Consider the following 17,852-nt stretch of genomic DNA (forward strand, 5'->3'; position numbering starts at 1 on the left):
TGTGAATCTCTAAGGAGAAGGCAGCTGACACTGTACAACTCACTGCCTTGGATAGGTCTGATGAGCATTAGATTAAGAAGGAACACATTGTCTTATTATTGTTTATTAAGAATGGGCTAATGTCAGGACGGTCAAAATCAGAACTCTGCTTGCCACAGCTCCACAGTTTTCACACTTCTTGTACTGCTTCACCTTCAGCCTAACAGGTATGATGTTAATGCAAGAGCAGGTGGGGGGATTCAAACCACCCTTCCACCGCTGCAGAAAGAGCAAACCCTCCAGAACAACAGCACCAGACACTGTGAAGCCCATTCCCTGAGCCAAGGGCACACAAGAATACTTCACGCACAAATCCCATGCACCTAGAAATCCCCTGAGTTCTGTGTTCATCTCTTTCCAGCTTCCTCCATCCCTCTTTTTGATTCTAGTCGTATTTGAAGTAAATCTCTCTGTTCATTACAGCAAGAACTCTGCCCCTGGGAGGTCTTCTGAAGTGTGCCACGCTTAGTGCTGGGCACTGGAACAGCTACATTTCTAAACAGAAATCTCACCAGGGCTAGAATATCCAACCATGACTTCCTGGCACAACCATTATGAATGAACCTACTCGTATAGTCCACACTTCACGAATTAGGACACACAACTGTGAAAGAGACTTAATTAAAACTTGGTAAACACAAAAGCCGTATTTTTCCATACACAGGCAGATTCTACTGAAGACTTCAGAACAAGTTTTACATCGTTATTCAAAACTAAAGTTTGAACTTGGAGGTAGAGAGACTCTCATTTTCTACAGTCAAAATACAGCCACCCATGTATCATGTGTTCCCCAAAAAGGCTTCCAAAGAAGTAACCCAACAACCTGAAGAACACATTTCAGACTATAACACCGTTCAAAAGCATGAAGAATACTACTTTTTTTTCTAAGACACAGTTCAAGGGAGGGTGAACGTATTTTAAGCACCAACACCAGAGAAGCATCAGCAGGAGCTAAATAACTTATTTTTTTTAGTATGTTCAGTGACTAGCCTAAGAACTGGTACAAAATGTAAGTCCTGCTTCTATGTTATGTTCTGTCATTTTTACCTTTCAAGAAATGGAGAATAAGGGTATGGGGAGGGGGAAGCACTGGCATCCCAAATACCCCTTCACATCAACCCTGCCCAGCAGAAAGCACACAGTCAGGTCCCGCAAAGTTGCTCCCTGTTGCTACCTTTTCCATAGCCATCTTGATCAAGATGAGGACAGATCTCAGGCACAAAGAGACATGACAATGTCTACAGTCTACAGAAAATGCCATATTTTACATATCATCTAGAGTTCTCACCCTGAAAACACTCAAAAATAAAGATATAAACAGAAAGCCTCAATATACTGTCACAGCTATTAAATATAATAGTTGTAAGTATAGAGAAAAAGCATGCAACATAGTTGTGCCCTTTTTGCAGTTGAAAAAAACCCTACCATATTGTACTGTAGCTTTTTGTTTTAATGGACCACAATCCTGCAAGGTGCTGTACACAAAGAACAAAAAGATGCATTCACACAAAATACACATCAGATCCAGGAATAAAACAAGAGTTTACCTGCTTTTCTTAATAAAGAGACAACAAAAAAGATGGCAACCATAGCCAAGTGATGGCCCTCCTCTCAGGTCTTTGTCAGATCACTCCATATTCTTTTCATAGCCTGCATATTTAAATTTACTCAGTCAGCATGTTGTACCAAATGGAAGTGTGTTCTTCAGATAAACTGGATTCATCCCTTATGTCTAGTTAGTTAATTTACAGAGGGGTTTCCGGAACAATACTCTAAACAACTCATTTAGGTAAACACCCACTCAGCTAATACACAATCTATGTTTAATTTTGCAGAGAAGGAAAACAAAGATTGGTTGCATTTTCTTTTGGGATAAGAAAACAAAGCTTTCTTAACAGAAGGAGCTTCACAATTTTATAGCAATTCTATATCTGTCTACTTTGTAATGCAACTACTTGCTTGCATACCACAATACCAGATTTTGCAGGGTTCTTTTACTTGTGTATTGATGTAGTTACTATTCAAGGACTGAAGCCTCACTAAAAGGTTTTTGAGGATACAATAGCTCATGTTGGATTTGTGTTCTACCGCAAATGTTAATTTTTAATTAGACTATATTTAGAATAGAAAATTAACAAGACCGGGAAACAGATAAGAAGAAATGACCAGGATTCAGGAAGGAGCCATCTCAGATAAGCAGCATCAGATAAACAAAAACAGATTTAGAAGGACTTTTCTGAATCTTCAGGAAGTCCATGGGACACATCTAAAAGACACTGTTTACAATCTCCAGTCTACTTCCATCCCCCCACTTATAATATTCTTGTTATGATAATAATGAGCCATGAGTAGATCGCAGTCTCCAAAAATCAGACATCTATTCATACCACAGATACTGGCATTAAGTACCTCAACGTGAAAATGGTGCTCAGCATGAAGTCCATTACAGATGTGAATGCATCCTTATTCCTTTCCTGTGGGCGTGCAAATCAATGGATTTACCTATACTGTTGTGTAGTGCAGTACTGCAGACTATGCCTTCTCAAATTTCCTTTCCTGCATTTGCAGTCCAAGTATGAATAATGGCTCATCATGTGGACTGAGGCTCGTGACTGGCCAACTTGAGGGGCTAGAATATAAACTCCACTTTTTTTCCCCATCTTTTCCTCTCCTTATTTTGCAGGTGTCACAGGACCTGGAAGGAACAGAACCCAGTCTACCTGAAAAAAGAAGCTGACTCTGGCACATAGGACAAGGGGCAATAGTTTTAAATCGAAGGAGAGGAGACTCAGGCTAGACATGAGGAAGCAATTTTTTACAACGAGGGTGGTGGGACACTGGCCCAGTTTGCCCAGAGAGGTGGTAGATGCCCCATCCCTGGGGACATCCCAGGCCAGGCTGGACAGGGCTCTGAGCAACCTGATCTGGTTGAAGATGTCCGTGCTGATGGCAGGGGGTTGGACTAGATGAGCTTTGAAGGTCCCTTCCAACCCAAACTATTCTACTATTTTATATTCTAGATGAAAAGCTGCTGTTGACACAACTGATGTGTAATCCTATTTCTTCCTTCCTCTGATAACTGCACCAAAAGAAATTGCATGTATTCCGATTCTCAAAACTACAATGTAATATCACAGATTTTTCTTCCTGCATCCTTAACCGATCTCTAACTGGACTCAGTAATCCATATGGGTTCTTTTCAACTCAAGACATTCTATGATTATATGATTCTAATCTGTTTTGTGGCAGCATCAGAAATGAATCATTATTTATTAAAGAAATCTATTCATAATATCCATTTGGAGCAGAAGCAGTGAAACAGCACAATGCCACGATGGATCTTCCACTGTGAACAGGTCAGATTTCTCCTCCTGTCCCCCTAGAATGACGCACAGGCTCCCCAGGGCCCCGTCCCGCCTCCCTCAGGCGCTCAGTAACCAGTACGTACAGATTCTGCTGGGCCAGCTGATCAGCACAGCCGGTGAGCGCTCAGCCCCATGCTGGGTGCAGTTCTGAGCACCCCGCCAGTGCCGCTTGGGTACAAGCGAGGTACTTTAAGAACTCCTGCCAGCAACTGGAAAAAAAAAAATCAACTAAAATATGGAAAGGCCAATTCCTGCAGGAATCTGCTCCGCAGGGGAAAAGAAGAGAACAGCCTGCACTTGCTCTTGCAGCACCACACGCTCAGAAAAGCATAAAGAGGCAGAGACTGAATTCTTCAGGGTGATTGCTTCCTGAAACACCAGACTCTATAGCTCTTCTCCTTTTAATCATCTGTCAATTAAATGTGAACACACAGACATTTTGCATTAAAGGGGGGTGGGGGGAGGGGGGGGGAGAGCAAAAGTGGAAGGCATGTTGGGCAAGTTGGGTTTTTTTCCTTTGTAGTCTCCTCCTGTCTAACCCAAAACCTTTCTCTGACCTGAACGTACCCAGGCTGAACTCTGAATGAAAGATTCGCTTGTCCTTTTAAAAGCATCTTGAATTTCTTGCGAACAGTAGTTGCAGCATTCTTGAGAATGCGAAGGGATTAAATTCATACCGTCTGCTTAAAAGAGAATTTTCTCCCAGGAGGAACATCAAAAAGTAGGGATTAATCTGATTTTTCTGAGCTGAGAATGTCATGGCCAACCTCAGAATGATATTCACATTCTAACAAAAAGAAATTTAGGGGCCAATTTTGAAGTAAAATAGTTCCCTGCTTCCTTGTGCACTTCTCTTTGCCACAATTTCTGAACCCTTCGCTCTTGGCTTGGGAACTAAAAGATAGTCAAAGGCAGATCAGCATTGTAACAGAACCTGTGTTTTCTTCAGAAACACCCTCCTGCTTGGATGCAACATACTTGTCTTCTAAATTTCTAGTTTCTTGGGAAAACGCTAAATTGTAAAATTTAACCTTCTGCTGTTTTGGATGAATACACTGAATGCACCTCCATATCGTATTCAAATAGGAACTTTTGGCTACTCATCATCTCAGGAAAAAAAAAAAAAAACAACAAAAAAACAAAATCAAGCCACGTAACTTACAAAAATATTTAAGAGCCAATATTCAGACAATTTCTGAAAAACTTGCCTGAGGAGTCCTTTGGTTTTTTTCCATTTCACTCTGCTTTCACTTTCATTTTCTTCATTTTTGTAGCTTGTTTTTTTTAATAGTTCTCACTGGCATAGCTATGGGCTGGAATCCTCTTCCAGCCGCTCCTGCCCATCACCACTTCTGCACGTATGCACTGACCAAGGCCACCCTCCCACACATCCCTGGAGCAGCCAAAGCCTCATGGCTGTACCAGCGTCTACAGCAGAAGAGCTGATCTCATCCAACTGATATTCCAGATGACCAGGCTGCAACTCAGAAACGTGCATACATGTGTTTTGCATAAATCTTCCAAACGTAGCTGCACTTTAAGTGAAATATTGAATTTATTTATTATTGAATTTATTTCTCTGGAAAAACCCATCTGCATTTCCTTTAACAACTTTCATTTTACAGCATTTGTATTGAGAATTTTAATCCTAATTATGTCTGCAAGTTGTAGAGGATAGTAGAATATCAGAGACCAAGATGAACAATCTTATTGTCTTTGTTTTCCTAAGGACAAAACAGAAATTATGATTACCTAGCCTTGATATTAACTCGACACTAATTGCTGCTGCTACTGAAAGATCAAATCTATGCATTTTTGTCTTCCATATACTGACACTGGCAAATACAGGATCTACCTATCCTGAAGTGAGTCAAAAAACTAACTTCTCTTAAATTTTATAGTCAAAACAGACTTTAATGTAACATAGGAACTTTTCTACTGGCCAGTGCCTGTGCTCATGAACTCTGTGCATCCCGAGGCTGATGGAAATCACATGTAGTTGTCTTTTAAGAAGGATTCAGGTTCCTGCATTGAGCTGATATGGGACAATTTGCACTTCAAACTGCCCTCAAACTGTTAGACTGGTTTGAGCGCTAAAACATTTTATCTTCATGCCACCTGGGCTAGTGGAAACACCTAACTGAAAAAAAGCTTGGTCAGGACACAGGCTGAAATTTTACAAGCAAAGTGAAGGAGCAAAGCTCTAGGATGCCATTGTATTTTAACATGATTTTATTGTCTTATTGGCTCTGGGATTTGCTGAGAAACATTTCCTCACAGCAGGTAAGGATCTGTGTTGAAGGCTTAGCAACTGCTGCATCTCAGGTGATGGATTTAAACAACAGAAAGAGAGGAGGCTACTTGAAATTTGCAACATTTTTGAACTGTGTGTTCTGCTTGCTAAGCAGCCAAGCGTTATGTTCTTACAGATGTGCTGGTGGAGAGAAGAGGCAATGAATTTCTGCGTATCAGCTGGGGACCTAGTTCTGATGATGCAGGTGTAACACAGAATTAACAAACAACAGACAAGAGCCGTGGAAATGTAGTGTGGTTGTTGTTGTCTTTTTTTTTTGGTTGTTTTTTTAAATAATTCTTAAAAGCTTTATTCTGCATATGCCAGGTATGGCTCTTGCTTCTCCTGACTATGTAAAGCTCTACCAAGAATTTAGAGCATGCTGTTAGTACAAGGATGAAAATAGGAATATACAGCTGAAGTTCAAGTCACTGCCACCTTTTTCCTTCACCACAAAACTGAAGTAGTCTGGAGGACAAAGTTCTTCATGATCACGCAAAAGCTCACATAAAAAAGAACAACCTACGCTGTACAATTATCAGTGACAAATACTCTGTATTTACAGAAGCTTTAGCATTACTTCCTAAGTGGCTATTACAGAATGTATGCTGTATGCTTTCATCAAAAGAGACCTGCTCCATGGAAAATACACAAGAGTGTTGTATTTTCTGACAAAATGCCTATCTTCCGTGGCACGGTTTGTCTAAAACTTATCTATGCCATGAAGGAGGAAAGATGTCTTTGGAGTGAAGATGTGATTGTTGGACTTGGTGAAGCTGAAAACCAACCAGGGAAGCTAAGACCAAGGTGGAGATGGGGAGAAGAACTTGAAGTACAAAAAGAGAGCACCCTGAAAAGGTCTCTATTTAAGAGATATCTGAGTCATCAATATTGGAAATCCCAAGAACCAAAGGAAACAGAAAACCAGCACTAAGCCAGGCCACACTGGTGAAGTTACAGGCTCCCTGACTACCAATCAAATCCTAAAATGCCCCGTTTCATCTTGCACTGAGCTCCCCAAATAGTCAATTGATCATACTACCTATCGACTCTTAGCATTTCATTCAGATCCACAAAAAAACACCCACCACTTAAAACCAAAGAGATGTGGGCAATCATATATCCTAGCGTGTTATTCGAAGATTCCAGAGATTTTAAGATTCATATTTTTAAGACTGTGATAAAACTGAGCGCAGGAACTTGTTACTAGACAAAAAGCTTAAGGCAATAAATCAACATATTGCCATTACTATAGCATTTCTTAGTATCCCACCAGAAGAGATGGTGAAAAAGAAGCGGAAACATTCCACTTCCACATGAAAATAAAATCCAATTGAGACAAACCAAAATTGAAACAAGGAACTTCTCACTGGCCCTATTATGTAATATATGGCAAACCACATTTCAAAGATCAAAAAGCTATTAGGAGAAAACTCTTATGTATTTTACAAGTTTTAACAATATTAGGTGAAACAATATGTTGGCTGGTTTTCCTCCGATCTTTAGAAAGATAAATCCATCTATATGGCTGGATGTTACAACACAAGTGGCCACCACTAGAATTTAACTCCTACACATTTTCAAAAGGTGTTACGTAAAACTTGGCAAATACCCTCTGCTGTTCTGTTAAAACCAGAGCAAGTAGGAGATCCAGTTTGTTATTTGGAGTTCCAGTATATAGTTGCATTACCTCTAAAGCCTTGGATAACATGTAAACATTGGGTTGAAGAAGATACACAAATTACTATTTCAATTCTTTTACCCAAGGCTGTCCCGTTATTTCCTCTATTCTTATTGGCTCAGTGCTGCTCTGCACAATTTAATTTCTCTCTCCACAAACAACTAACACGTTTTCCTGAAGAGGAGAATAAAGTAACTGCAAACAAGTCAATAATGAAGATACAGCTTTAAAAATACTTAGTAGAAATACCATTTTCTGCTGCTAGTATCCAAACTGATCTTTTGCATTGAACAGCAGATTTTTTTACACTAAAGGTGAATTGCTTTTTAGGCATATTAGTTTTTCAACTGAAGGGCTGCAGCATAATTTAAGTGCTAAATGGCAAAAGATTGCTAGCACAAGTACATGCCCTGTGTAAACTGTGCTCAATCACAATTTTCCCACCTGCAGTACGCCTGGAAGACAGCAGGGCTTTTTCAGTAGCAAGAGATGTTTGCACGAAGCTCAGAACCAGATGCTGTTGGATACCTGAAATCAGGCTCAGGAAATTTATTCATCATGTGTAACACTCTGAATACTCTGTACAGATAGCATACTGCTGTGCTGCAGGGCTACAACTGCAGCGTATTTGCCTGGTAGAGTTTAGTGTCTTGCACAATGAAAGCGTAAAATCCATGATGTATTTAAGCATTTTGTGTATTGCACAGCTAACAAGTCTTTCTCCTAACATAGTGATTATTGCTTAAATGCCTGAGCAAAAGACTGATGCTTGCTCATCAGCAGTTATAATTATGTTAGAATGATGTCATTAATGAGGAAGAGAGAGAAGTGAATTCAATTCCTCTGCTGTACAATGTAAAAGCCCAGATCTTTTCAGAGCACTTAATCTTTGCAGGCATGTCTCACTCTTCCTCTCTTCCCTACTTCTGCTGCCCTTTATTCTTAGCTTGAACTTCCACTACACTTCCAACAGATTTCACAGTTACCCTCCTCATGCTCAGACACAGATCCCAAGTGGTACCTAATTCACAGAGTTTGTTCCTCCTCCTACCCTTCCCAGTCACTAAGACACTGGTGTCAGCACAGTTAATTTTTGTATCTTCCCCTTCCCCGGAGCCATTCCCACTCAAAATATCTCATCTCTCTCCCTGCTCAAGGGATGCTGCCCAGAACACACTGTCTCCAGGCTGCATTAAAAGGCCATCACGCCCAGTGGACCCCATGCCAGCTCTACATTTCACTAGCTCCTGAGCAGCAGCACACCTTGCTGCCTTCCCAGTTTATCAGAGCCACGTGCAAGGCAGAGGCTTGTTTTGCATTGCTTTTGATAGTCTTCAGCTTTCCAGAATTTCTCTATGTTGTCAGCCATGCTTGCGGTCTGAACTGTCACATTTGCTGTTCTATTGTTGTGACTTTCATTTGTTTTCAGAGGTGGTAACATTTTCTGCATCTATTAACGATTCCATTTTCTCATTTATGTTGAAGTTCTGTGAAACCACACAATAGTAAAAAAAATATTTTTCTAACTTGATTTTGTCAGCCATGCTAACTGAGATGAAATCACTTCTGCCTGTGTAGTGAAGGCTGGTGAGGACCTCACAGAAGCAGATGGATCAGGGGAAAAAAGGTCAGATTTACACTACACAATTCTTACCTTTATGGAAAAGAAATTGCGTCAGTGCAGTTGATTGCAAATATCCCAAACACACACTTTGGCACTAACATGAAACTTAGCAAACACTCTCAGAAAGCACGTATTATAATGTTACCTGGTCTTGACAAACTATTACACTTAGCAGACAATTTAGTGGATCCACAAAAGACACACTCAGTATCACTTCTCAGAAAGACTTCTCACTCTTTGCCTCTTGCAAGGAATCGCCCACAGTCTTTTTGGTAGCAAAATGTAGAAAATATAAACAAAAAAACAGAGATTGGTTTTAACAAATCTACTCCCTCCATGTCCTTTGTTACTACCAGAACTGGAGACATACACAATACTGCTCCAGTTACAGAAAAAACATTGCAGCTCATACTTGTCTGCATAGAGGTACAGTGCCATCACAATACCCTGCTTCCAAAACTTCAAGTGCAAAGAGCTTTCCTCTGAAATTATAAATAAAATAAAAATTATAAATAAAGTAAAAATAAAGCAGACAGTCTTACATAAACTGTTAAAAACATACTGTGGCTTTTGTAGTTAAAACTTGGACACACAGAACATAGAACATCCAACTGTCAAGGCCTTATTTTTTTTGGACAAAGAAAGTAGACTGAGTCCATCTTTCTGAGTTTTCTTCCCATTTTTCTGACATCGGTTAATAGCTTCCTCAGGATAGAAACAAGAGAGATTTACTTTCTGAACTATAGCTTGGATGGTTAGAGACAGCAGAACTCACTTGTGACGCCCAGAAAAAAACAACATAGATTTTTTTCAATGACTTTTGATGCTCATATATTTCACTGCTTTATTTCTACTACTGTCATAGCAGGCTATGCCATTTCTAAATCTGAATTGCAATAACCAAGAGAAGCAGATTGCTGCAGCCAGGTCTCAGCTCTGGGGCACAGCATTTTACCCAGCCACTGGCTGCCATACCCACAGGGTACGTGATTTTAAGGAGGAATGCAGACCACCTCCAGGCAAACAGGCATTAATCAATCAGATATCAAATATCCTCAGCACGGCACGGTTCCACCAAGAAGACCTGTTGTGTTTAATACAAAGGCTTCACTATGAAAATGAAACCTTTTTCAAACACTGTCATGTGTATTTGTTAGAAATGGGGAAGGGCAGAATTACAGAAAGGGTTCCACATTTAACTGCTTCATCTGCCTGCTGGCTGCCATTTGTTGGAATATTGCTGCAGTGTCTACGGATTACTTCTCAAATTTAATAGTTCTCACACCATGAAATTACTAGTTTACTTGCAGTTTTACTATTAAAAACCTGTTTACTATTTTACTTTACAGTAACAATTATTTGTGTATTTGGGACAGGGTGTAAGGATCACAATGTCAAATATCAGCGGTGGTGCAAGACTTAGTGGATGATTTCACAGTTACCTGTTATAATGGATTTATTCTAAGAGAAAAAAAAGAAATACAAATAATTATAGCAAACTTATTTTTTCTGTCCTACATGACACACATATAAATTACTGCACTCCTGTCATTTGACAGTAAGAACCTTCTTTAAAGTGTCTCAAGTTAGACACACAAAATGACCACCATGTTACTGGAAATTTGGCTGATGTTTAACTTTATTTCAGAGAAAGCCTCTGCACACACATATTCATCTCTTCTAAGAGAGAGGGGAAAAAAAATCCCTGCATTTGCTGGTCTAGACATAGTCAGCAATGTAGAAAGATGCTTTCTAAGTTGACTGCAAGGACTCTGTTTTAGCAAAAAAGCAAGATCCTGGAGCTGTTGCTCCTGGAGAGATGGCTGCCTTATGCCAGCAAAGGCCTTCTTTGCTTTTCAGCCTCACATCACGAAACGCACAGAACTGCAAAGACCCAACTTGAAATGGATTATTTTCAAAGGTACTCAGCACATATTTGTCTGACACTTGACCTAGAAGGAAATTAAGACTTCTGATGATTTTAAGGATGGAAGAATCGATACCCAAATGGAAGTTCTCAAGTGTAAATTCACCCAGGGACTGGGAGGACTTACCTATATATGTTGGCATGTGAACTTTAAGCTATAAAACCAGAACGCCAAGATGCCAGACCTGTGTCATCCTCAGAATCTAACAACATTCAAAGCACATTCTCACTTCAGCTCTCAGCTCCTACTTATTAAGCTTTGTGTTCCTCATGAATATGGAATATCCTGAGCCTTCAGCAGGTACAAATCCAGACACTCTTTTATCAGTCTAACCTTGTTTAACTCAGTACAAAGCTAAGTCAAACAGCTAAATTGTTGTGCTATTTCTTTATAAAGAGGCCAGCCAAAATGAAGAGGTTTTTTTGATCAAGAGATAACCAGCCAGTATCTCGTGACAGTGAAACTGTTGCTAAGCCATAACTTGAGCCAATTTTTGAAATCCTGTCTCATACAATGATGAACAGCCACTGCTGGACACAGACAAGCAGACAATGTTGTTGTTATTAATTCTCAGGTAACAAAAGAACACAGAATATGTTGTATTTCTTCTAATTTTAAAGACAAATATTTTGTAAATAACAGGCAGAAAAGATACTGTGTTTCCAAGAGCTTCCAAGAAAAGCAGTTTCTCTTTTCCAGCAGGAACTGACCACCCTCTCACAACTTCGGAGCATGGTGCTTTCCACTCTGCACTGAATTACACCCAAACATAGAAATACTTCATTTCTCCAGAGCAACCAGTTATTTCCACTCATATCCGATTTCAGATTTGATCGCAGATAATAGCTCCTTGTGGCATGGATATAAAACCGAAAGCATGCAAATAACCTAACTGTGCCAGTATATATTATGCATACACATGATTAGATCGCTTGTTTAAAAAGTTTCGAAAATAAATGAAAAAAGTTATTCAATAAAACATATGGGCTAACTGACATATGCAGAAGGCAATTACCTCATATGGTTATGTCTCAGCATAAGATTATTTTGCTTATGTAAAGCAGCAGGGGATTTTAGTCATCAGTGCTGGGAATTTGTTACACAAAACTCTTCTGGAATCAACCACCTCCAGGAACATTGTGCCTCTTAGCACCATTTTGGGATATCAGTTCAATATTAAGTCAGACAGAAGCACGTCACTTAATGAATTATCAGCTCAACTCTCCACTCCTTTAAATATCTCTGAGATTGCTCATTCAAGTGCAGCTTCCCTGAAAAAAAGAGCCACCAAACACCAGTTATCTGCAGAGCACAAACAGTGCTCACTGTTCTGGAAATCTCCACACCTTGCAGTAGAGCACACTAAGCTAAGAATAAGCAGAAACCTCATTTCAGCTTTGTCCTGTTATGCACATGCCACAGGCAGCCACATGTTGATAATATGGTCCACATTTCCACCTCTTACTTGTAAGCACTGAACAATCCCAGAGTGAATTTACTTCTAATTTGAGTAGCTCTGTACTGTTGCTGTGACAGCTGGAGCCTATATGCCACAGGACATCTTTTTCAGATTAAGATCACTTGGCGTTTCTGGCAGTGCAGGCTAACAGAAAGTACAGAGAAGCCCAGTATGTTCTGAAGTACTGCTTTTAAAAGGATATTTATATGGCACTAAATGCTAACTTGGTTCATACTACAGAAAAAATGTGAGATGGATAATATACATCCTCCCCTTAACACTTGCTCAACTTCCCACACAAGAGGAAATCCACACAAACCCTGACACATGTAACAAACTCAAACACTGGCAGCAACATGCACAACATGGGAAATGATAATCACAGGTCTACTCCTTCTTAGGAGAAGTACCAGGAATTCTTCAGTCCCAAGAAATTAAACAACACTTGAGGACTGATGCCAGCTGTATGAAGGAAGGAAGAGCAGACATCAATGCCCTCTATCAGGCAGACATGGCAAGGAGGCAGGGGATTGTAAACAGGTATTTTTGCAGTTACACATAATGTTAACTTAAAGGAGATTAATTTATTGTTTCTTAGATCTTCTCACAAGTACCTCACTGGGCCAGTCAGAGAAAGCTTAAAGATTTTAGGCTTGGCTACTCACAGGTTTAAGTGCTTTCAGGGCCATAAAAGAACAATGGAGCTTCAGCTCCTAGTACCAGTGGTTTTGTCCCCCAATCCTTCCATCTGAGAAAAACTCACGGATGTGCTCCTCTGATACACTTGAAGAAAGCAGCCAGATCATTAAATCTGAACTAGTCACCGTACGCTCTTTTTAAGGCAAGGAAGAACTGCCAGGGGGTGATTCATATGAGCTATCTTTGGAGCCTCTTCTAGGGGGAGACAAATCAGGCTGTATCCCTTCTGAGCTGCTCATGCACACATGCTTGCATTGCTTTCTTTGCAAGTTCACAGACATGCTGCTGTGTGTGTGCTCACATGCTTTAAGGGTCCATTTATACATGCCAATGTCAGCGCCTCTTTCCCTGGGCTGTTCTGAACTGCATACCAACTTCTAGATGTGCACAGGTATATACAACTGTGAGGACTCAGAAGTATCAGCATTTCTTAAATGGACGGTGGTTGAAAACATATCCCTGAAGTATCTACAAGCCATTTACTTATTAAGAAATACCAGTAACTGTACAAAGTAAATAACCTGTAATTAAGCAGAAAAAGCTATTTAGGACACTTGCTTTTCCTACTAGGAAAGAAGAACTTTATAATATGAAGTCATGACAGTGCATGACAAACATTCACAGTATCACAGTATGTTTGGGATTGGAAGGGACCTCAGAAGATCATCTAGTCCAATCCCCCTGCAGGCGCAGGAATGCCTAGATGAGGTCGCACAGGAACATGTCCGGGTGGGTTTTGAATGTCTCCAGGGAAGGAGACTCCACAAGCCCCCTGGGCAGCCTGTTCCAGTGCTCCATCACCCTCACTGAGAAGAAGTTTCTTCTCAAATTTAAGTGGAACCTCTTGTGTTCCAGCTTGATCCCATTACCCCTTGTCCTATCATTGTTTGCCATCAAGAAGAGCCTGGCTCCATCCTCATGGCACTCACCTTTTATATACTTATAGACATTAGTAAGGTCCCCCCTTAGCCTCCTCTTCTCCAAACTAAAGAGACCCAGCTCCATCAGCCTTTCCTCATAAGGGAGATGCTCCACTCCCTTCATCATCTTTGTTGCCCTACGCTGGACCCTCTCCAGCAGTTCCCTGTCCTTCTTGAACTGAGGGGCCCAGAACTGGACACAGTACTCCAGATGGGGTCTCACCAGGGTGGAGTAGAGGGGAAGGAGGACCTCTCTCTATCTACTAACCACCCCCCTTCTAATACACCCCAGGATGCCATTGGCCTTCCTGGCCACAAGGGCACAGTGATGGCTCATGGTCATCCTGTTGTCCACCAGGACCCCCAGGTCCTTTACCTTCAAGCAGCCTTGCCCATGGGATTTCCCCCAGCAATTGCTTGAAAAGGCCAAAGTTAGCCCTGCTAAAGTCCAGGGTTGCAATTCTACTTGTCCTACCACACAAGATGCTGAACTCCATCTCGTGGTCACTGCAACCCAGGCAGCCCTCAAGCTTTACTGCTTCTACCAGACCCTCCTTGTTAGTGAGGATGAGATCCAGCAGCACTCCTCTCCTAGTTGGCTCCTCCACCATTTGCATGAGAAAGTTACCGTCAATGCACTGGAGGAACCTCCTGGACTGTGGCTGGCTGGCTGAATGGTCCTTCCATTCAAGGCAACCAGTAGCACATGATTTGGGGCAAATTTCTCTACATTGGTGGAAGGATTCAAGCTCTGGTAGTGGAAAAAGTGACAAAAATCTATCAGTGACAACCTGCAAACCAGCAATGTATTGACCAACAAAGCCACCCAGCTCAGCAGACACTGACTAATATTGAAGAGACAGCATCTGTCCTTCAGGTAGTCACTGACCCTCTCAAGAATGACAAAGCCTGAACCACAGAAAAGTCATAAGCATGAGATAAGGACCTAAAGATGACATGCAAATATCTGCTGCTGATAAAATAGGTGACAGGAATTTAACTGCCATTAATTCCTTTGAAAAATTTATTCTTCATAAACACCGCATGCACTGTGATCCTCTCTGTAGGAGTTGGTACAACTTTCTGATGCCCTCAAAGACTAACAGAAGGGTATGTTGATGTTAGTTGGAAGTTAGCAAAAAAGATTTCCATGAAGTTTTACAAGATTTTCCAGTTAAGTTGAAAGCTACAAAATTATTGAATAATGAGTTATTTTCACAGAATCACAGAATCGACTGGGTTGGAAAAGACCTCAGAGATCATCAAGTCAAACCCTTGGTCCAACTCTAGTCCGTTTATTAGATCATGGCACTAAGTGCCATGTCCAATCTCAGTTTAAAAACCTCCAGGGACGGCGAGTCCACCACCTCCCTGGGCAGGCCATTCCAATGCCTGACCACTCTCTCTGTAAAGAATTTCTTTCTAATATCCAGCCTAAATTTCCCCTGGCAGAGTTTAAGCCCATGCCCCCTTGTCCTATTGCTAACTGCCTGGGAGAAGAGACCAATCCCCACCTGGCTATAACTTCCCTTCAGGTAGTTATAGAGAGTGATGAGGTCACCTCTAAGCCTCCTCTTCTCTAGACTAAACAACCCCAGCTCCCTCAGCCTCTCCCCATAGGTCTTATGCTCAAGTCCCTTCACCAGTCTTGTTGCTCTTCTCTGGACTCGCTCCAGCACTTCAATGTCTTTCCTGAACTGAGGGGCCCAGAACTGAACACAATACTCCAGGTGTGGCCTCACCAATGCAGAGTACAGGGGAAGGATCACTTCCCTTGTCCTCCTGACCACGCTATTTTTGATACAGGACAGGATACCATTGGCCTTCTTGGCCACCTGGGCACACTGATGGCTCATGTTGAGCTTCCTGTCAATTAGTACCCCCAGGTCCCTTCCTGTCTGATGGATGTTTTGATGGAGTCTTAAAAATTCTGTCATATGCTCAGACCAAGTTTGTAAATTCAATAAAAGGGTAACTATTCACAAACGATCTTATTTCCATATGGAGGAAATGGAATATTTGTGATGTGTGCTCTGGACAGACACAGCAAGCAACTGTCCCTAAACCATGCAGCATATAAGGCAGAAGGTATTTCTGTAAGAACAGGAATAAACATTCTATGATAAGGTAGAAGTCAGTAAAAAAAAAAAAAAAAATATTTGCCAGTAAGATGACTGAATTCATCGCCTAAACCTCTTAATCCAAATATAGTGGGAGCTGCAAGATCTCATACCGTGCTGTGCACTACAGCTGCCAAAACCTGAGGAATATTTTGGAAAGGTGACTCTGGTTATCTCAGAAAGACTCTCAGCATCATTGGCACAGCTTGAATTGTCACATATCAGAAGGCTTGTGAGTGAGCAGGCTCTTGTAAGATTTCCCACATAATTTCTAGAAATTAAGTTTTCTCACAGGGACATCAAGTATCTGATGTTCACCCAACCAAAGTGCTGAGCCCTTCTGCAGTGTGCCAAAGCACTCACCATGGGGACGGGGAAGCTGCCTTCAAGAGCAGGCTGGTTTTAAGTGACACAAACAATTTAGGAGCACAGCTGCACCCCCAAGGCAACCTAAGCAGATATACCAGGTAAGGCTAACAATGCACTTTAAAATTATTTCTCCCAGTCTTTCATGGTATAGCCAGCAGCTGCCAGACAAAGAAAAGCTCCATGATGAAAGCTGAGTCGCTTCTCTCACATGCCTCAGACTTCACTGGATACTGTGGTCAGTCTATGAGATGCAACCCAAAGAGCCCCCAGTTTGAAACAATTTCTGCCCTTGCAGTTTTCTCTCCGAAAAGAAACATTCAATTTGGCAGTGTTTGATGTGCTCACATAGTACTAAACTGTAAGTGTGCTCCCCAACCCAAAGCCAGCAATGAACTTCATTTACACAAAAGAACTTGATTATTTCTCCTCTAATGAAGGATTAACTATTAGTGCTTTGAAAGGCAACTGGAAGCAGTAACATGCAAACCTTCCTTCTTAAGGGACTGGACTAGTACAGAAATAACTTCTGTTCCAGCTGAGAGTACGCTAACAGATCAATAAACGGATAAACACAGTCCTGAAGGCCCACACATCCACTAGGCTGATCCTTTACTAACCAGTTACCGCAGTAATTATACTGCATATCCCAGAATCTCCACATAAGTTTTCCGACAGTCGGGCAAGGAGAAGAGGGAGAATGACCTCTTGTTTTCCGAAGCCACATAGCTCATGTGCCAGCCGGGAGCTGTTCTTTGCCACTGACTTACCCTGGAATCCCAGAGAAGTTGTGCCATTTTCCTGAGCTTCAGTTACTCAAATGCCTTGTGCCTTACTCTGCTCATTACTGTGATATGAAACATTGTTTAAATGCTGATAAAATAATTATAAATTAGAAAACATGCCGTGGAAGAGAAAATGAAAAAGGCAGCAGGATCTGAGGGGAGAGTACAGGTTAATTCAAAACAATGGTGGAAATATAATGATACAATTAGAATAGTAAACAAATCTAGAGGTAATGAATCACTTATTAAGCTAAATGTCACTATGCATTCTTACCACGTAAGCACAATTCTCACAAGATTCCCTTAAATAACTCTTGGGGACACAAACACACCAAGATTGCAATTTAAAAAGCTAACAGCAAAGTCTACCATTCAGGACTGCTAAAAAGATTTAGCTTTTCTCCCTAAAAACACGTTTTCCTTAGCCATGTAATGAAGCTCACAGATCTCTGCTCTCAGCCTTCTAGGGCAACTCCCATGACTGTACTATAATAAGATATACATGAAACCCCTAGGGCTGGGAGACAGGTTTGTTGCCACAGAGGTGGGGCCACTGAAAAAGGTTAATTCTTT

General features: G+C 41.1%; 1 protein-coding gene across 6 annotated transcripts in view; it reads right to left on the reverse strand.

Moving 5' to 3' along the window:
* Nucleotides 1-17,852, reverse strand: part of ARHGAP24 (Rho GTPase activating protein 24) — a 244,228-nt gene that overhangs the window by 35,055 nt on the left and 191,321 nt on the right. The window contains exon 1 of one of the 6 annotated variants that reach the window (XM_082050920.1): nt 13,055-13,178. The exons of the other annotated variants lie outside the window; for them this stretch is intronic. The gene's annotated coding sequence lies outside the window, so the exon portion shown is untranslated. Of the gene's footprint in view, nt 1-13,054; nt 13,179-17,852 lie in introns of those variants that run through there. 6 annotated transcript variants of the gene reach the window in all.

This window comes from Streptopelia decaocto (assembly GCF_964273445.1).
Source record: "Streptopelia decaocto genome assembly, chromosome: 4".
NCBI lineage: Eukaryota > Metazoa > Chordata > Aves > Columbiformes > Columbidae > Streptopelia > Streptopelia decaocto.